This window comes from Astyanax mexicanus, chromosome 8 (genome assembly GCF_023375975.1).
Source record: "Astyanax mexicanus isolate ESR-SI-001 chromosome 8, AstMex3_surface, whole genome shotgun sequence".
Classification (NCBI taxonomy): domain Eukaryota; kingdom Metazoa; phylum Chordata; class Actinopteri; order Characiformes; family Acestrorhamphidae; genus Astyanax; species Astyanax mexicanus.
Genome location: NC_064415.1, coordinates 22,736,693 through 22,758,761, shown reverse-complemented (window position 1 = coordinate 22,758,761; position 22,069 = coordinate 22,736,693).

The window sequence follows — 22,069 nt, the reverse complement described above, 5'->3', positions numbered from 1 at the left end:
GCCGCAAGACCATGCTCATCCTGTTCCGTGACGCCAAATTGTGGTGGAAAAATAATGACAGGAAGAAAGAAATATTCAGAGTCTCTGAGTCTTGATCAGAATGAGTAACAAGATTTATTGAGAAGCCACACGTAATGAATACAGAGTGAACTCCTGCCTTGCAAGAGGTGCCAAGCTCTCTTTATACCTTTTAGATCCTCCCATCCCTTACTTCCCAATTATGGGCACAGTGCCACCATTGTGACACGTTAACTTCTTCTGACATGTGATATGACATAATCCCTTAGTGAGCATATCAGGCTGGTTCTCAAAACATTGCAAGCAGAAAGGAAGATGACCCTGGCGCCAGAATTTGTAGAACAACTGTGACGTGCATTCCTTAACACATACACATAGCCAGATAGAGAAAACTCTTACTCAGCATTTCAAAAAAGCTCACTGAGGGTAGAATGGTCACAGTACACATTATCATCGCATAGAACAAAAAGTAATATCATTAATAGTCGTCATTGTTTATGAATCATCACACGTCATTGATTATGAATCATTTCAATAAACACCTTCCATCACAAAACATTAATATAAGCAGTTACAACACATAAATAGACGCTAAACCATAGATTTTTTTTAGATGCTTATCTTACTTATCTGTCTTTTTCATCAGTGATCATTAACAATTCATTTAACTATAATAAAATATTAAACTACTAAAAACTGACTTATTTTATTAAATGTGTTAAACAAAGATAAAGTCATTGTCTTGTTCTTTTTATTTATGTGATGTAAGTGCTTATTAATATTTATTAATGCAATGTTAGTATTTACAACTTCATTTATAACAATTAATTAACTCCTTTATAAACTATTTGTAAAGCCTTAATAAAAGAGTCTTATTTTAAAGTGGTACCAAAAGTGCTTTTATTTACTTAGGTTATCTTCGTCTGATGTTAAAGTTTGTTTGATAAATATATGAAAATGTATGAAAAAAAAACTGAAAAATGTATGAAAAAAAAAACTGAAAAATGTATGTATGTCAAAAAAAGTTAAAACAAAAAAAGATCTTTAAATCAGAAAATACATTTTAACACCACTGTATTTATACAGTTAAACTGATGTTAGTGCTTCTTTGTACTGTTTGTATTTGTGTATTTGTGTTTTGTTTATAACATTATTTTTTACACCCAGTTAACCATAGAACACTAAGGTTAAAATTAGTAACACCACACCATGACACGACACGCACTCCCGATCACATGACGCATCACATGACACCACCAGGAAGTCCCGAGTACTGATTCCCTCAGTATATAAGGACCATGCTCACGCTCACACCTCGCAGAGTGTCTGTTTGGTTATCCTACTATACAAAGCGTTTATCTTGCCCTTGTCTTATTCCGTGTATGATCTTGTTTTTGTTTTCTACCGACTTCGATTTTTGCCTCTTCCCTTGTGTTGGATTTCCGTGTATGACCTGGACTGTTTCTACCACTTTGGATTGTTGCCTGCCCTGTGATACTGCCTGCTTGTGTATGAACTCTGGACTGTCTTCCGTTTATGGTATGGTTTCTCTACGTTGTGTACTACTGGTATTGACCCTGGTTTCGTTGACTACCCCTGTCTGCTCTATAACTTTTAATAAAGTTATTTTACTGTATCTGCACCAGTCTCTTTCCTGTCTGGCCCTGACATTATGACAAGTTTTGGAACCCATCTTTAAGTTCTTACAACATACAACATCACATAAAATAAAAAAAGGTACCATGGATCACACAACACAATGGAAATCACATGAAAAATTGTGTGGGTGAAAATCATCCGGCGTTAGAATTCTAGGGTTAAGCACAATACATTTCACTCATCCCTAAAATTTGCTACTATGTTGATTGCTTAATGCAGGGGAGCATTTATGGGAGAACTGCAGTGAAATCTTGAATTAGTTGAATTTTAATTGGACATTATAAATGTACTGTATATATATATATATATATATATATATATATATATATATATATATATATATATATATATATATATATATATATGTGCATGTCGTTATGGCCAGTGCAGTGCAATGTAAATCGGCAGTTCACACAAGTCAAGGGTCCTGGATATTAAGGTACACGACAGCCCTTGATGGAAATCCGCTGAACTAAATTCAGTCGCCTGCGCGGATTAATAATTAATTTGTCACTTTCCTGACCCAGCATAGCAAATTACCCTGCACTGTATTATTGACCCTTGGACAGAAACTCCAGATTCTTCACCATCTGGTACTGGGCAAATATAATAAGCAGGCTGCTCACCGTCGTCCCCCTGGGGTCTGGCACCTATGACAGTGTCAGGAGCAGGCTCAAATTGCACATCATAATCATCATTAGTCACCTGCTCCTCCTTCTGAGGAACTCTAATATGTGGAATTTGCAGGACTGTGAACCCCCGTGCACTGTCTAAATGTCAATGCACCTGACTGTAGTCAATTAGGGCGTGTGAGGAGTTGCTAATAATTGAGTAGGTACCAACAGGTTAGGTGTGAGATTGGGGGATAATTACAGGGGCGGACTCACAGTGGAGAGGAAGTGTAATGAGATGCAGTGTGGTCTCAGAGATAAGATTGTAACGGGGTGCGGGGCGCTAGTAGGTCATCCTCCGAGATGATGAGCCCAACCATTTCATGAGTGGATCTTTTGATGCTAAGCTAAGATCGGATTGGCCGTTATCTTCAGAATATACTGGTTATCTTGAAAAAATATATATATATTGAAAACATTTGAATCAGAGCTTTACCGGTGCTTCTCAGAAGGACTTTTTAGAGCTTCATAGCTCGGACACTTAAATATTAATGGTGGCTTTTATTTTTGTGGCTAGAAGTACTTTATCAGTTGTAAATCGGTATTAGTTTTGTTGCTCAATCCTTGATCCTAATTTTTTAACAGTAATTAGTTACTTACTATTACACACTCACATAGAATAATACATGTTTCTTATATTAAAAAACATAATATAAATGAAATCTGTGAGTGTGAAAATACATTAAATAAGTAAAGAAGCTTTACTCTACAGCTCTAAAAAAAAATAGGAGAGCACTTAAAAATGATGAGTTTCTTTAATTTTACCAAATTGAAAACCTCTTTGATATAATCAAGAGGAAGATGGATGATCATAAGCCATCAAGCCAAACTGAACTGCTTGATTTTTTGCACCAGGAGTCTCATTAAGTTATCCAAAAGCAGTGTGTAAGACTGGTGGAGGAGAACATGCCAAGATTTCTAAAAACTGTAATTAAAAACCAAATATTGATTTCTGATCTCTTAAAACTATATAATATGAATTTGTTTCCTTGCATTATTAGAGGTCTGAAAGCTCTGCATCTTTTTTTTGTTATTTCAGCCGTTTCTCATTTTCTGTAAATAAATGCTCTAAATTACAATATTTTTATTTGGAATTTGGGAGAAATGTTGTCTGTAGTTTATAGAATAAAACAACAATGTTAATGTCACTCAAACATATACCTATAAATAGCAAAAAAGTCGACATTAGATTCATGGTGTGTTTTTTAAACTACATGTCACATTTCACAATTTATCTTGGTCTCTGTTGAGTCCGCCAACTACATTTCCCATAATCCATCTTACCATCAAGTCACAGTCACACAACATTCGCATGCCCAAGACCAACTAATTAAAAAAATGTTTCCTTGTCCCTGCTCACCAGAGTACTCATCACAATCACCTGTTTTGCCCGTACTGAGTTTTTTTTACAATGGTTTGTCCATGCACTGGTTCGTTCACCAAACATTAGACTTCAGAACTGTGTTACAGCTTTCCTGTTATATTTTTTAAGAACAGTTGGTGAATGTGGCCAAAGATTCTTTATGGAACCAAAAGTGCTTTGTGAAAATTGTATTTGAACAGATGCTTTTTTAGTCTGGATGCTTTGGCCACTGAACATGTTAAAAACGATGACCTCATCAAAGAAAAGCACCAAAGGTTAGTACCTGACACTGGCCTTAGATCAGTTGCAAATAAGTTATCTCAACAGATCTGATTTAAGAAACAATAAAAAAATGTAATACATTAAAACTTTTTTTAAAGTCTCATATTAATAATTAGTATTAAAGATATTTTTATAGTATCAATACAATGAAAAAAAAATCAATTAAATGGTGGTGATGTACAGAGGCAACATTAGATTGTTTAATACTTATAGACATGACTTTGTTCAAAATACTACATGTAGAAAAATGATATTTAAAAAACAAAATAAATAAAACAGCCTCTTCTGTTTTTTTTTTTTTTTTTTTTTTTACTGTGATTTAAAATCAGTGCAAGCCATTATGTACAGTAGTTATTCTGTTGTCATCTCATTGGTCTGTTGCAGCCCCATGTCTCTGTGTCTGGACTTCACTGTCGTCTGCCCCCGTGCTTGACTTTTCCTCCCTAAGGGACAATTTGTATTGCATTAAGAGCCATCAGTTACTTGCTGGGAAAATTGGCAGTTTCACTGGCCATTTAGATCCTGGCTTAATCTTCGCTCCTAAACCAGACTCCATGAGTTGCATTAACTCTACACCCACAGCTTAAGTAACTGTCCGCATGGGAGATGAGATGAGAATGATGCAAGGAGGAGGGTTCAGAAAACAAGGAAAAGGACATTAACTTGTTTTTTTTCTCTCTCTCTTTGTCCTTAAGGCTGCTGCGGTGTGATGAGCTTCGAATGCTATTATTTTATGTCCTGCTGTGTCTTTTAAAGGGCTGAGAGAAGTAGGATCACTCTTGTCCGTGATCAACATCCTTCTGATTCAATTTACCCATCAGAGCCGGACGTCATGGCGGCTTGAAGAGAAAGAACAGCCCACCTGGTCGGGAGCAGGAAGTGTGTGTCTGCGTGCATTTACTCCATTACTGCTGCTGTAGCACTGGAGCACAGTCCTGTTCTATGTAATGTCTTGTTCACGTGGCTTCTAGGAAAATATATAATAGACAAATAGCTTCTATCTATCTGTAATATTCAATTTGATAGGTTAATACTTCTTGTTTTGCCCTGATTTTAATTCACAACATTTCATGATGTGTTTTTGCTTTCTTGTGCAGTTCGCCAGTAGATAGAGTCACCTTTATAGGCTTTCAGTTAACAGCTGTGCTGCTGAACCTGTCAAGAGTTAAATACTTGAATTTCTTGCCTCTTAATGTGTTTGAGAGCATCAGCTAAGTATAGAAAAAAATACTTTAAAGTTAGTCAATCTGAGAAATTTCCAGAATTTTAAAAGTATCATCAAGTACAGTCGCAAAGACCATCAAAAACTTTATGATGAAACTGAAACTGGCACTAATCAGGACCGCATCAGGAAAGGAAGAGCAAGAGCTACCTCTGTTGCACAGGATAAGCTCATCAGCTTCAAGTTACCAGCAGCACCCCAGATAAGAACACCTAAATGCTTCACAGAGTAATTTGGTTTATTTTACTTTTACTTTTAAGTTACTACATGATTCCTTAAAGTATAATCATGTTTTATTTCAATAAGCTATAAGGCTTATAATATAGTTCAATTGCTGTCAAATCTCTGTATCTCTAATATTGGAGTGTTACAGAAGAAGAAAACCTAGAATAGATAGATAGATAGATAGATAGATAGATAGATAGATAGATAGATAGATAGATAGATAGATAGATAGATAGATAGATAGATAGATAGATAGATAGATAGATAGATAGATAGATCATCAATACATTCTAAAGTGCTGATTTTTTTCAAGCTATGACATAAATGAAATATGAAAAACTAACTGTAACTGACAAATATTTGAGAACTTCAGTGATTCCACAGCAGACAGTGATGTAAGTTTTAATGTTACATTGCCAGCAGTGTCAACACAGTTGAAGCCAATAAAGTTTCCTCTTGGCCTGAAGCAATAAAGTTTCTGTTTATCCTTTAAAATCTTGGTTTGCTCTGGACGGAGGCCTAGTGGCAAAAAAAAAGTGAGTCAGCATCCGGTAGCTTCAAATCCCAGGACTGACAGCATATTGCTTGTGTGCCTCTGGGGCGAGGCATAGGGCATTGCCCCAGGTGGTGCGGTTCAGCTGGTGGTGCCCTGCTGCCCCCAGACTGTGCAGAATTTTAGGTGAAAAAAGAAAATTTGGATCAATGTTAAACCAAAAAGTAAAATATTACTAAAAAGGACATTTTATTTATTTATTTGCATTATTTTTGCATTTTTTCCTGATTCTTTTATTCGAAATGCTTTTTAACATATGCTGGTGTAATTCTCAATATCCGCAAAACATTCTTATGTAAAACAAAAAAAGATGGTACAATAAATAAGAACTACAAAGCATGTCTTTTTTAAGTGCTATTATTATTATTATTATTATTATTATTATTATTATTATTATTATTATTATTATATTTGCTTTGAACTGTGACATGAAAGGTCCTTGGTTTGATACCTTGCACAAAAAAAAGTGAATGCACGTTTATGGTGCAGTGGTGGCTCAGAGGTTAGAGCACCAGGTTGATGATGGCAGCTAATTGTGATGATTGTGTGTTTAATTTCCAGATTCACCAAGCTGCCAATGTTCTTGAAGGCTCTTGATCAGGACCTTTAATTTCTCTGTAATAGCTGCTCACTAGGGGTGTGCATATTTAAATTCCATATTATATGCATTAATATTGTAAAGTAAGTTGTGAAACGATAAAAATAAAATTAGAGAAATAAGAACAAAACATATTCTGAAAATAGTTATACACTTTTTGTATTTATTTTGATATTTACTCACTTTAAATTTTATTTATATGCATGCACTAAATATATTGCTCCTTAGTTCTGTGGTAGATATATTGTTGTTACATTATTTCTTCCAAAAAAACAAAAACAATATTTAACCTTAAAACTGAATCAGGCAATCCTGTCTCTCCCACACTCAGCTCTACCTGCAATGTTCATCCTACAAACTACAATACCCAGAATGCACCTCACATTGACATCATGCACTCACACGATCACATGACACTGCATGCAACACTACTAAGAAGTCACTCACCAGAATATTGATCACACCTGTTCACCTCCCTATTTATATACCCATACTTCATTCACTCCCTATCGAGTATTGATGGTTCTCCACCTTACCACTTTTGAAGCATTATCTTATTGCCTGTGTTTGCCATTATTTCGTTATGACTTTTTTCTGTCTTTTTTGACATCTGACATCTGAGTTGTTGTTGGTGTATTGACACTGCTTGCTTTGACTGCCCCTTGTATCTTTGCTTTATTTAACAAATAAATATATGATTCTTATCTGTGCAAATCCTGTCCAGCCATGACACTATGGCATGATGCCATTATTACACAGTTTTATTCCATTCAATTCTATACTATACCTTATTTTTTATGTTTTATTATTTAGTTTTAATATGATGTTACAATGATATTGGTTTATCTACTGTTTACCCAATACAATGAGGCGTTCAAGTAGGTCATGAATACAAATATGTACAGTATGTGTAAGAATATGGAAAAAAAGTATATTTTACTGTTTATATTCTTACTAAATTCTTACATTCTTGTTGTAAGCTTAGTAAAAACAAGGTTTTTTGCATTTGTTTTCTTTGGGCAATGTTGTATATCACGTTTACCATGATATCATGATAAAGCAGTGGTGATTCAAATAGTTAGCTTGTTATCAAAATAAAAAGAAGGAAAGGTAAAAAAAAAGACAAACTCACCCAAATAGTGGTGTGATTTTATTTACTCCCTAGAAATCTAAAATATAATTAAATGTCATGGAGGATTAAGCCTTTTTTGTAGTGGAGATTTTGACCCTTACCTGTTTTTTGGTATTTTTTTTTAGTTTACCATAATTTTTATATATGTAAAGCCATGAACAACTTTTTTTTTTTTTTTACATCATGAAGCTTAAGAACAAATTAAACGCAATTCTGAGAAAGATATCAGTGAATCCACAGCATTAAAACATGGAACCCCCTGCTTTTCCCCTCAGATGCGTCTTACTGTGGAAAATAAAAAAAAGGTCTAGAGCCTTTATAGTCTGGAGGGAGACAAAGCCAGAGCTCTAGATTCTTTTTTTCTCGTTCTCTCTCTTTTTTTTTTTCGAACCATTGCTGTTGTTTGGTCTGTGCCTGAAACAATAGTTCATTTGGGGCTGCATTACACAGCGATGGTGTAACAGGCATATATACACACACACATATGAATAATTGAACATCACAAGCTTTCCCTGGTGGTTCTTGATTCATCTGCAGCTATACGCACCAGGAAGAGGTATTGCCAATTATTTCAAAGCCCTCCACCATTATTTCACGGTGAAAAGTGCCCCCCGCTCTATCTCTATCTGTTCCCGCTATCTCCTTCCCCGCGCTGCTCCTCTCAGTATGCCACGCTTGGTTTCTCCTGAAGTATTGGCTCACTGCAGTATTGATCACGCAGCACGGACCTTGCTAACGGGCCCGGTTTTGGGGCTAACAAGGTGAGAAATAATAATGGGGGAGAGAGAGCGGAGTCGAGGTGGGCGAGGGGGTCCGCTCTGACCTCGGCCAGCTATTAGTATTCCCTCATATGAGATCATCCAATTTATGGCACTTTTGGGGATTCATGTGAGAGATCATATTATGCTTTCTTTCTCCACCCTCTGTTTCTCCCTCTCCATTGCAAAATTGCCAGTCCCACTCCTAAAAAGGTCCTCAGATTTTAAACACATCATTAGTCCTTTAGTACCTCTGTGTTTTTTTCTCAGAGTGAGATATTGAAGAATAAAATGTTTAAAAAGCATTTGAGTGATCTATTTTCTGTAACATCTTTAAAATCATTAATATGCCAGGATCATATTGTATGCATTTATTATGCAAAGCGTTGTGCCATTATAAAAAGGAAAAAAAAAACATATTGTGATAATAGTGCTATTTTTTTGTACATATATATTTTTGTATATATATATATATATATTGTGGTAGGCCCCTGGGGTTAGGGGCGTGACCACTGTGACCCGGAAGGAGGAAGCACACAGAGATACACAGACACGGGGATTAAATTAACTCAAAACATACCTTTATTTTCTTTTAACGCCCTCCACCACACCCAGAAACAAACTTAAATAAACATAGCTCGGCCCAATGGGGCTCTAGAGTCTATAAATCACTTAGGGGTCGTTTTAAAGGTCCGTGCGGCATCAGCTCACTCCTCCCAAGTCCAAGTCTCTCTCGAGTGTGAGCTGAGGCAGAGTTTTTATGCCTGTCCCAGCTGGCGGCTTAATCAGTCCTGAATGCACACCGGCTGGGACAGACATGGCTGTGAGTTCCGGCGTGGGGCGGACCCACGGTTCCCCCGCCTCCTCACGCCACAATATATATATATATATATATATATATATATATATATATATATTGTATATTGTATATATGTCTCTCCCACACTCAGCTCTACCTGCAATCTCCAGCCTCCAAACTACGACACCCATAATGCACCTCACTGCACTGACATCATGCACTCATGTGATCACAGAACACCGCACGCGGCACTACCAACTTTTTAACTAATTAATTACTTTCCAATTACTGCTTGATGCATTATTAATTACATGCCAGGATCATATTGTATGCATTAATTATGCAAAATGTTGTGCCATGATTAAAATTAAGTTAAAACATATTGTGATAATAATAATATTATTTTTGCATTTATTTTGATATTTACTGCATTTACTTTTAATTTAATTTATATGCATGCATGAAATATACTGCACTTTAATTTATTAATTATTGAATAATGTGACGTGCGGAGGCAAGGGGAACCCTGGGTAACGCACTGCCCCGGTCTGCCCCAGCTGGCATGCATTGGACTGATTTCATGTAAATGGTTTATTTATTGTTTTTTTGTTTTTTAATTGAATCAACAAAATATTATAGTGGTGGCACATTTGCACCGTAGGTAGCTTCAGGGGCCTGGGGTTGTGGGTTCAATTCCTCCTCTAGGGAATCCCTGCACTGTCTTTGAGGAATTGTTGTGTTGTCCCCAGGTCATGCTGGTGTTTATGCAGGTTTCCTCCACTTTTATTCCGCCTTCCTAAAAGACATGTGTTAAGGGGGATCCATGTGGTCCAGTGGACTAACGGCTCTGGACCCCATGCAACGCAGATAAGAAGGTGAAAAATGAAAACAATGATGTTATATTAGGATCATCACTCCATCACTGGGTAGGGTCTGTTTAAAAAATTCTAAAATAAAAAAAATAAAAAAAACGAAGACAAATCACACTTTGTAATGAATGTAATGATCATGTTTGTGTATTCTTCCTCCAAACTCTCACACTGGTACTTAAAGCTCTTCACAGATGCTCTGATAATTGATGGCTGTGTCTAAGTCTGACCTGTGAATGCCTTTCTTTCACACTGTTAAACATGTGCACCCAGTTCTGAGCCAAAGTTGTCAGTCACTGCTGGTCAAGAGTTTTTGGCATTGTGGTGATATGGTTAAACCGCCCAAGCCTGCTATTATCCTTTTTGTGTCCGGAATGGATAAACAGACCGTTCACATGCTTTAATGATATACTGCTGATTTTTCATGCCTCCTAAATGGTGAGCGGGACAAAGACAGAGGGACTTGAAGATTACACAGTGAAGGAGAAGAAATTATAGAGGATAAATCGACTGTGTACAGCTGAATAATATTAAGCACGTTTCATTGATACAAAAAAATGAAAAAAAAAAAAAAATGTTCTTTTCGAGAGGAACCTCTGTAAAATTTCTATGAAAGTCCACTGTCTAGATAAGTGTCCTTGTTTTCACACTTCTAGTTCGTTTTTCTGGTTTGTTTTCACACAGGCGAAAACCAAAAAAAAAGGCAAACGCGTTTTCTTCTCTGATTGGTCAGTTCTTACGATAACGTTTTTATAGTGGATATTTAAGTGCAAAAAAAAGGATGAATGTAAGAAATGTCAAATGCAATTATATTTATAATAGTGGTATCAATTAAAATACTAATACATACTTGTATGTTTGAGGGGAGATAAAGCCAACTTGGGGCGCTGGAATAAAGAATGCATGACTAGTTGTATAGAGGGTTGCACTTTTTTTACTTTATTTTAACATTTCAGCTTGGTTGTAAGGATCTCTGAATTAAAACTTAATTTGCTGAGTATGAAAGGGTGTTTTCACACCTGTAGTTTGTTTCTCTGGTCCAGATCAGTTGATGAATTTGATTACTTGGAGCATTTTGCTCCCTCTGCTTGGTTTGGTTTTACACAGGCATAAACTTAAGCACATCAAAGTGCACACCAATAAATTGAACTAGCACACTGTCTTCTCTGATTGGTCAGAGCTGTCTGGCACGGGAGCGAGAAAGTAAATATAGCGAGAAGATTCTGTGTTCCAGCGTGTATATCTGTGCAGTGTTGTGGCTGCGAGCAGTGAACGCAGCACAGACTGCACGTGTAAACAACATGAAGCAGCAGAGCTTTTGATCATAGCTGTATATTATCTGGCTAATATGTCAGTTTAAACTGTGCCTTATAAGCAATTTAGCTCAGCTAAAAATAAATATATTTAATAGCTGGGTTGGATCGAGATCAGATCACACTCTCACTATAAGCAATCCACTACAGAATTCAGGAAGAAGTTGGGGTCAAACTTTGTGGAATACTCTAATTGTAAAAAAGATATAAATAACAAAAAATAATAACATGTTACTAATTCCACATTAATTGCGTACATTGATGCTTTAATATTGACAGCCCTAATATTAACAATTGATTCAAGATTGAGCATTTCAAATGCATTTAGATCAAGTAAAGCTTACTCAGCAGAGGAATACATTTTGAAACATCTGGAAACATTGTATACTACAATTGTTTTAATAGTTATGCTAAGGGTTCCATTGATGGTTGCTCTCTTTTGTTGGAGTTTATGTAGAAATGTACAAATGATCTGTTGGCACGTGGGTGGCTTCCCTTGTGAGAAATGGTCACATTCTCTGGATGTTGTAAAAGAAAAATCTGCATGGCCGGCTCAGACATCCAACATGATTTAAGAATGATAACTGGTCACCCATGACTACACCAAGATTTGAGCCTCTGCTGATGAAGAGATTAGCGAGGAGATGGGAAGATCACAATGAAGATACAGTATGTAGGTCCAGGGATGGACAGTAGGTCAGTCTTGCTGGAGTTTAGCTTCTGCTGGTGAGCTGCCGCCCATGAAAATGGCCTCTCTCTGCTAATTCAGCAGCACTAGGCTTCCAACCCACAGCTCACAAATGACATATAACCATCCAGAGAGAACAAGGCCATTTGTGCTCTCTCAGACTCTGGCTGCTGATGGCAAACAGCATGATCTGGGATTCAAATTCTGAGCAATCCTGAGATCAAGTTGCAAGCAGTCTGACCAATGATTTAATCAATCAATCAAGTCAATCAGTGAATCAATGTGAAATCCTGAACATTTTATTCACCTTACAAACCCTGCCTGATTCCCTTATGAGTTAACATCCATAAAAAATACATGTCCAGGAAAAAAAGACATCTGATCACCCTCCCCTTATTTTGAAATGTTCTGCATTGTTGATTAATCCTAAAGTCATCCAAACAATGAAGAAAAACATATGGAATGTCTTTCAGTTAACAGCTGTGACAGATAATTACTTGTATTTCTTGCATCTTAATGTGATTGAGAGCATCAGTTGTAAAGTTGTGAAGAGGTAGAGTTACAGGTACACAGGGAAGAGCCCTATTTGAGTAATGTTCTATAATCCATATTATGGCAAGAACTACTCGACCAAGTAAAGGAAAAAAATACTTTAAGAAATGAAGGTAGGTCAATCTAAACTTTGAAAGTATCCTCAAGTGCAGTCACAAGTAGGGGTGCAGGAAAAAATCGATTCGAGCTCAAAGCGCATTTCTAACATTGAACGATTCAAAATCGATTCTTATTTTCAAAAAAAGTTGTTGTTTTGCGGGTGCAGCTACTGTCGCGCGGAGCTTTTTAACTGTGCTGTGGAGCTCAGCTACTGAAGCGCGGAGCTCATACTGTCTCGCAGAGCTCACCTACTGAACACCGCAAGACAGTTAAAGAGCTCCGCCAGACAGTAGGTGAGTGTAGGTGAGAGACAGCAGCAACAGGACAGGGAAAGTTTTTGCTCTTACTGCCTCTCCCTATTAGGCTACAGAGAGGCATGTAGTGTCGTGTTACGGTGTTTGTTGTTGCGCCACTAAAGTATGGAGGATGAAGAAAAAGAAATCCAACCGATTTGAAAGAATCAGAAAAAAATTGAAACGTGACCCCAAGAATCGATTCTGAATCGAATTGTGGGATTCCCAAAGATTCACAGCTCTAGTCGCAAGACCATCAAAAAGGTTATGATGGAACTGGTTCTCATCAGGACCGCCCAGGAAAGAAAGAAAGAAGAGTTACCTTTGTTGCAAAGGATGAATTAAATACTTGATTCCTCCTTAATTTACAATACAGGAAAAAAAATGGATATGTTTCTTTATTTTTTTCTTTTGGCCACATTATCCCATGGTGAAGACATGTAGGTCCAGGGATGGACAGTAGGTCCAGGATAAGACATCAGCGAGACTGTACAAAAGTAAAAATGTACAAAGATGCTTCAGACTGTTCTAATGATTTGTTTAAGATCTATATGAAGAGAACTACTGAAGCCGGCTAGCACTTACAGTACATCCAGACAAGAAGGTGAAACACCACCTGGTCCTGGTGCGCTCCTATAGCTTTCTCTTCACAGAGCTTCAGGGCAGGCTGGATACGTGGCTGGGTGGAAGTCAGAGTTGGGGGAAAGGTGCGGATGTTTCTGTTGTGGTTTGAATGAGGTGTAAATTGGAGCTGTAGAGATGTGCAGTGCTGAGCTTTTCAAACCTGCAATAGTTGCAGTTCAACTTGTCAGCCGGATGACAATCCCCCACTGTCTTAAGGGTACGGCTTCTTGTAGCCGGCGATGTCCTGCAGGCTTTTGCGCACAGCTGATGGGCCGTTGACAGACGGCTTGCTGCTCGGCTTGCTGGAGCTGGCTAGCTTTTTTTTTTTAGATGCTTTGATTTCTTAGTTTAGAGTGTTCCTGGTCTTGTTGTAGAGTTTTCAGTCTTCATTTCTGTATGCCTTCAGTTTCTGTATTTAACTCCAGTCCTGGTTGGAACTCTGAAGTCCTCACAGAAGCTGATGTAGGATGTCACGGTGTCCAGGTCATTATCAGCATGCTCAACACATTCTCCAGTGTCTTCCAGACAGTCCTACAGTTTGTTCTTTGCCTCATTTGTTCAGTTCCTCACAGTTTTCACCACAGGTTTACCAGACTTTAGCTCATTCCTGTAGGTTTGGAGAAGTTGAACTAGGTAGTGATTGTAGGGGTTCAAGACTGTATAGGGATATTACACAGTAATATGTGTTTTATTTTCTACCCAACCCTTGTTCAAGTCATCGCTGTCCAATGAAAAACTTTACAGGAGAGAGAAAAAACCTTGAAAAACTTTTTTAAATGGAAGTCAATGTAAAAAGAGTTCATTTCAGGTCATTTTGAAGAGTTTCCATAGGTCCATTCATCAGGAAATTTTGGCACAGTATAAGGGACCCCTTGTCTGTTCAAATTATGTAGTAAAATAATAATCGACAAAACTGGAGATGTGTTTTTCATAGGACATTGACGATATGAACAAGGATTGGGTAGAAAATAAGGTTAAATTGGTTAAAATTGGTTTAATTTTTACTCTAAAATGCATATTACTGTGTAATATCCCTATTCAGTCTTGACCCTCAACCTAGTTCATCTTCTCCCAACCTACAGGCAGGAGCTAATTTCTGGTAAACCTGTGGTGAAAACTGTGAGGACTGTAAGACTGTAAGAACAAATGAGGACTGTAAGACTGTCTAGAAGACACTGGAGAATCACAGCTAGCACTGATACAATGAAAATGCTAGGCTAAAACTAGCACATGCCTCCATTGACACATGTAAAGTCAATCATCGCCTCTTTCTGCTAATTCAGCATTACTAGGCATTCAACCCACGGCTCACATTAATCAGCTAACAGACACAACACCAGTGTCTGTGGAGAAAATGACAAATACCCATCCAGAGAGAGAGCAAGGCCATTTGTGCTCTCTCAGACTCTGGCTGCTGATGGAAAACTGCGGGATCTGGGATTCAAACTCTGAGTAATCCTGATATCAAGGCGCAAGCAGTCTGACCAATGATTTCATTAATCAATCAATAAATCAATGTGAAATTCTGGACATTTTATCTAGTTTACAATTTCTGCCTGGATCCCTTATAAGAGTTAACATCCATATAGAAGACATAGCCAGGAAAAAAGCATCAGTTGTAAAGTTGTGAAGAGGTAGAGTCGGTATACAGTGAATAACTCTATCAGAAAAATGTTCTAATTCATATTATGGCAAGAACTACTCCACTACTAAAATAGCATATACTTTAAGAAATAAAGGTCAGAAAAAATTATACTTTGAAAGTATCCTCACAAAGTGCAGTCACAAAGACCATCAAAAAGGATATGATGGAACTGGCTCTCATCAGGACCACCCCAGGTAAGAAAGAAAGCCCTTTATAGTCTGGAACACTTCAGTATTAATTTACAATATAGGGGAAAAAAGATGGATTTTTGTTTTTGGGCCACATTATTTCATATCCGAACCACAAGCTTTCTTAATACCCCCCCTCAAAAATACAAAAAAAAAAAAAAAACAACCAGATTGCACTGCCTGTTGACAACACAGTGTTATCTGCGGAGTAGAGATGAAAGCCAGCGAGTTGAAGGGCTCTGTCCAGGACCAGATTTCATAAAAGCACAGTGCCATGGAGAGAGAAAAGTCCTTGTTTGTTCTGTTTAGGAATAAGTAGCTTGTCCATTATGTTTCAAAGTGAATCATGGTTTGCCATGCGGCTGCTGGGCAGCATAAGCTTGTTTACCAGCACACCAGTGCACTTATCCCAGTACAGAAACTGCTAAGAATGGAGAAATCTAGAAATCAGAAGTAATGCCTGCTAGTGCAGACTGCCTGATATTATCAAATGTTCTGCACTGTCTGTTGTAGGGTTTGGTTTACATGAGTAAAAAAAATGAATGAATGAATGCAGAATAAAATGGGCCCAATTCTGTTTTCCCCTCTGTCTTTACCACTTAGCCCTAGAGAAGGGGTCGGCAATTAAGTTTGGCCACGGGCCAGATATATTTTCCAAGCCATTATGTGGTGGGCCACAAAAAAACAAAAAATATCAGCTTTAGACTAGTAGCTCTCCAGCCCAGAGGGTTGTTGAACCCAATTGCAGAACAGTTGATCTCAAAGCAGGTAAACCCAAGAAGAAAGGAAAAAAAAAAAAAAAAAAAACACTCCACTCCTCAAGCAGGATCGAACCCATGTCGTCAGTCCAATACACTAACGCTGCACCAGCTAGTGAATTGGGACACGGCTGGGAAAAAACACCCTAATAAGTAGGTAGGAACTAAAGTCATGTCGACCGCAACAGAGAGACAGGGGAGTCATGTAAATAAAAGCTTGCTAGAGAAGCATAGTTTTTTATTTATTATCATTTATTATAGCTCAAACAACCTCATGGGCCAGATGTTTCATGCCTATTGCAGAGCCCTGCCCTAGATAGTGAATTGTTAGGTCTACATGCCTTTTTTTGTGGCCTCATGATACCAAAGACACAGGACACACCCCTAAATCAATCTGCGCAAAGCACAACTAACCAGTGCACTATAGAACGGTAAAATATGGCCCATTGTGATGCAAAACATTGTCAAATGTCGTCGGAAAGTTTCTGCAACATTATTCTGGACTAACCTTCTGGTAACTTTTCAAAATAACGCGAAACATTCTTATAACATTCTCTTGAAGCAAGCGTCCAATATATCAATATAATTGATATATCATCATGTAACACATATTCATATAGACAGACATATCATTCCTTTAAATGTGACTCTGCCATCCCAACAGACTGGCAGGGTCACCTACAGAGCGCTGTTAGTAGCCTGTATTTTAATTATTTGATTTGATGCCAATTATTCTCAATTATTCAAGACGTGCTATGATGCTCATCGCTATCTTACACCCTAAAATATCGTCAGAGTTTAGGAATATACCTTCACCAATGGGCATGGCGTACTGAAAATGAGGTGTGTTCAGGTAAATATCTGGCCTGCTTCTATTTTAGTGGGAAATACAGGTGCACAACTGACTTATTAAAACCCTGACAACAGTCAACAGTCAGCCGCCAAATCCTACCTTAGGCTTGCTGGAGCGTCTTGCGCATTGTTTACGTTCAGCATGTGTACCAAATCCAGCAAATCCAGCTATTACATCAATAATAAACAGAATAAAAAATAAAATAACATTGCAGTTCTTGTAAATTACCTGCTGGCACATCTTCACAGCACGTACAAGCAGATCAGTTTCCTCTGCTGAGTTGTGCAAAAGAACCGCACTGTTAAGATACAAATGCGCCAAAGTCAGAGCACACCTGCCTCTTAATGGGAATGACAACTGCTTTATTTTACGTCATGCCCTTAACAAACACACCCATGATTAATTAAAATAATTGTTTCATGCCTTTTGCGCACTTCTAGCTGTGCAAGGAATGCTTTTTGCCTCCTCACAATACCAAAGACACACAGACACACCCTAAATCCAGCTGCATGATGCACAATTGACTGATGCACTATAATTTGCTAAATTAGGGGCTAGATTACTTTTTTTACTTTTCATTTATGCTAAAATTTAGGCTTTCTCTTCCCCCTCTCTCTTTCTGTCACTCGCGCATCCATACACACACACAAATACACAGCTGATGGCACAGTTCCTCTTTCCAAGTCTTTAAGGTGGAATATGGAGCTACACTAGCATTTATAACTCGGCAAGTCGTTAACTTAGTACCACATTATAAGATTTACATTTAAAAAGCATCAAAACTAGCCTGAGCTATTATAATAAAGTAAAGTAAAAAGGCTCTAGTCTGCCAGACACTTCACACTCTTAATACTGTCTCCTCAAAATAAAGGAAAGTACCAGCATTTAAAAAATAAATCATGATTTTAATAAATAAAATAAAAAAATCACAGAATGTTGTTGTAATTAATACAATTATTTTTAAGCAAATTACACTACTAATATTGATATAATGTAACTTTGCCAATACAACGCTGACCGTTTTACTTATATATAAATAAACATTAATAAAAGATTACTTCTAAAGAGAAGGACAAGTATGTTTAATTGCAACTGGACAACTGGACTGACTTAATTGAGATGTTGGGTATGTTTTGCTATAACATACAATACAGAGAATATGTTACTTAAACATCATGCAAACCAAGAATATCTGAATCAAGTGTGCAGAAATGAATGTAAAGCCCAGCCACAGGTTTCAATAGAGAACAGGAATTTTCCTAGCACCCGTAATCATATAAAGGGAATACCAAAATCAAAGTGAAGGTTTCTATAATAAAACACTGCTTTATGATCATGTGCACGGCTGGTGAATGTTCACGATTATATGTCAGAACATTTGGAAGTTCGTGAAACGACTAACTCAAAGCAGCATTAAAACTGTCTCAAGGTGGCCTTAAAAAGGTCTTAAAAGGCATTAAATTGAATATGCAGATACCTGCAGAAACCCCTCACTATCTTTCTCTCCTTCTTCTATCTCTCCACTCTCCACAATCTTCTTCTGTGTTTTTCCTTTAACTTCTGCTCAACTCATGAAAGAAGATGCTGAATTTAACTTAACCTGTTTGTGCCAACACTACCGATCAGCAGACATATATAAGCCTAATAAAATTCAGTTCTTATCCATTAATAACTCCACACATGTGGATTTTTTTGGTGGAAGTCACAAAGGAAAGCATATTGTTATATACTAATATTATTACTATTATTGTAGTTTAATTAATGGAATACTGGAATACTAATGGTTTACTGACTGGGTTTTCTGCAATCTCAATGTATACATTTAATAAAAGGGTGTAAAAAGAGAATATTTACAACATTGTGATAATCAGGCGGACTCACACAGATGCAAATCAAAATATACTTTACTAGATAAATGAGCAGTCAGAACAAGCAACGTCAACACTGGTAAACAGCAGCAATAGGGATTAAACATACCAGGACTTAAATACAATACAAAAATCAAGGTGGGTAGAAAATATAACAATATAAAAATGTGAGATCTAACACAAGCAATGGAAATGCTTTGCAAAAGGATAAATATGTCAATAGTCGTCAAGGACTGGCGTATGGGTATTTAATGTCATAGGCCAACATGTAGCCGACATTAATTTTCTAAAGGTAAAAGCAATCAACACTCCTAAATCATTGTTGATAAGCCATTAGACAATTATCAACAAGTCTCTACAAGCATTGACTAATGACATTTTAAAATACTATAAGATATTCTGGAATATGCATCTGGAGTTGGATATGAATCTGGAGTTGCAGAGCTATTCCCAACTGATATACAATGCTCTGATTTCCCCCCCAAAAAATGTATCATTTATTTCTAATTTGCAATTTGCTCTTGACCCACCCCAGCCCTGACCAGAACAAAATGATAAAAAGAAGGAAGTAAATATAAAAATAAAAAATAGAAAATATTCAACATGCTATGTAATTGAATGCACATTCTGCATTTAGCTACCAAACATTATTTATTAATCACCATGATGTATACTGGCTAGAATTAACCAAGGTCCTACCTTGTGATATAATAAAAAAATTGTGATGTTCTTTTTACTTTGTTACAGAAACTTTGTTTTCTTTGCTATGGTCAGCTGCTATGGTTAGTTAGGTGAGTCAGCAGCCAGACACCAACCACTTACACAGCTTACACTTACACAGTTCCCAAAATGTGACTTTTTACAGAACTGTGTCTGGTGGTCACCACCCTGTGTCTCCCCTGTAGCTACGCCTCCGGCTGGTGCATTTGGAGACACATGTATCTTCCAAATCTCAGAAACTATATCTGAAGTTATTATGGATTACGTTCTGCTATTCAGTAGATTTTGAAAACTTTTTTTTTTTTAGTAGTAGTAGTTGGTCCATCAGTCAATAATGTCATGTGTTCAGATAGACGGGGGAGTAAATATACTTATAGAGCTTTGAGTCATTATGCAGACAGGTGAGTCAATTCTGTGGGAAACTTCTAGAAGGTACAGGATGTGCACAGGCAGTTTCTGATTTAGTTTTGTTGAAAAAATAGGACACATCAGTCATGACTGTATGACGTGAAGCGAAATAAAATAGCCCAATTCGTGACAAGGTTGAATTCGCCCTAGGAAATGGCAGCGGAAAGATGCTGGGACTGCAAGAAAGTCAGCAGTCAGGGTTGCTCTTATGTAATGTTCATTTTCTTTTTCTTTTTGGAGGAAATGTGCCAAAGAATTCAACAAAGCTAACAAATGCTTTTCAATGAATGGAATCAGAATGAGCTTGGAGAGTATGGATTATTATTAGAATACTGTGGATTTTGGCACCTATAATTTAAAAAATATATATGACTTTTGACTATATATCATGTTTTTGGGACTTCAGATTGTATAGAACTTATATTTTCACAGTTTCACCACTTTATATCGTCGCTGATAAACAGATAATTTGAACAAATTTCTTAATGAACGGACCAATAGAAACTCTTCAAAATGAACTGAAATAAACTCTTTTTACATTGACTTCCATTGAAAGTTTACAAGGTTTTTTCTCTCTCCTGTAAAGCTGCTGTTTTGGAGATAATTTTTTTTCATTGGACAGTGACAATATACTGTTTTTACTTTTTATTTCCTGTCATGCATGTGGTTGGTGTGGTGTAGTGGATAACATCACTACCGTCCAGTGAACTACTACATCATGTGGGAGACTTGGGTTCCTGAAAACTGTTTGTTTTTAGGGTGAGTGAAGCGCTTCTGTTTATTTACAGTAAGCTTTTTTTTCCAGATTTGCACTAAGGCTAGCGCTAACCACAGTTAGCAGCTAATGCCGCCTAACAGCGCTACACTAAGAAACCCTGAGTGTTTCGGTAAGCCAGAGTGATATTAGCTAGTGGTTTGTCCCACGTAGCTTGTTTTAACACGGTAAATGTGCAGGCTACAGGCCGGTAATACTAACCTCCAGCAGCAAAAGAGCTAGCGCGGTCAGTGGGCAATGCTAATACTGCTCCAGCAGTGCTAGCTGGAGTTAGCAGCAAGCTACAGGCCAAAAATACTCACCTCTGAATGGCGCACTGACAGTTTTTTGAAAAAAATTAAAGGATTTTAAGTGTGCCTTATAGTGCAAAACATTATGTAATTATTAATTATATATGCATATCTATGTCAGTTATAGATATTTTAAGACATTTTTTTACATCTTCCTATGATAAAATTTTAATATCGATTTTTACTGTCCCAAAACAATCACAGCTCTATTACAAGACAGACAAGAGCGTATTCCACACACATTAAGTCATGTTCAATTACACTTTTTGACTTTTGTTGATGTGGACTTGATGTTGACACACACAACCTGTAACTATAACTGTTATAAATCTGTACCTACAATGTACTACACCAGTAATTACACAGTTATTACATTGTTAATGTGTAACTACACATTTATTAAAGACACTTCTTATTAAATGGGGCTTTCCATAACAGGAAAGACAGCTTAAGATGTACCTCTGTTGCTAAACAAAGACAGTATGAGAAATATTAAGTACAATTTAATATTACTGAATATGCAGGAAAAAAAAAAAGTAAAATGTTACTTCCTTAAAGTAACATGGTTATATTTTAAAGCACAGGGTTGACTGGGAACTCTTGGGCATATTTAAATAGACTGTTTTTTTTTACATAGAAATTATAATAAGTTAATCATTTAAATTTGTTAATCATTTAAATTCCTAGAATATTTGAAAAATACAGTTATAAAAAACATAAAACATATACAAATATAAATATATATTTAAACATTGTGTCACGTAACCACTTAAAATAATTATTCAACTTAACCAGGCAGCATCGCAGACATGGAAAAAAAATAAAAAATTGACACATCAAGTAAAA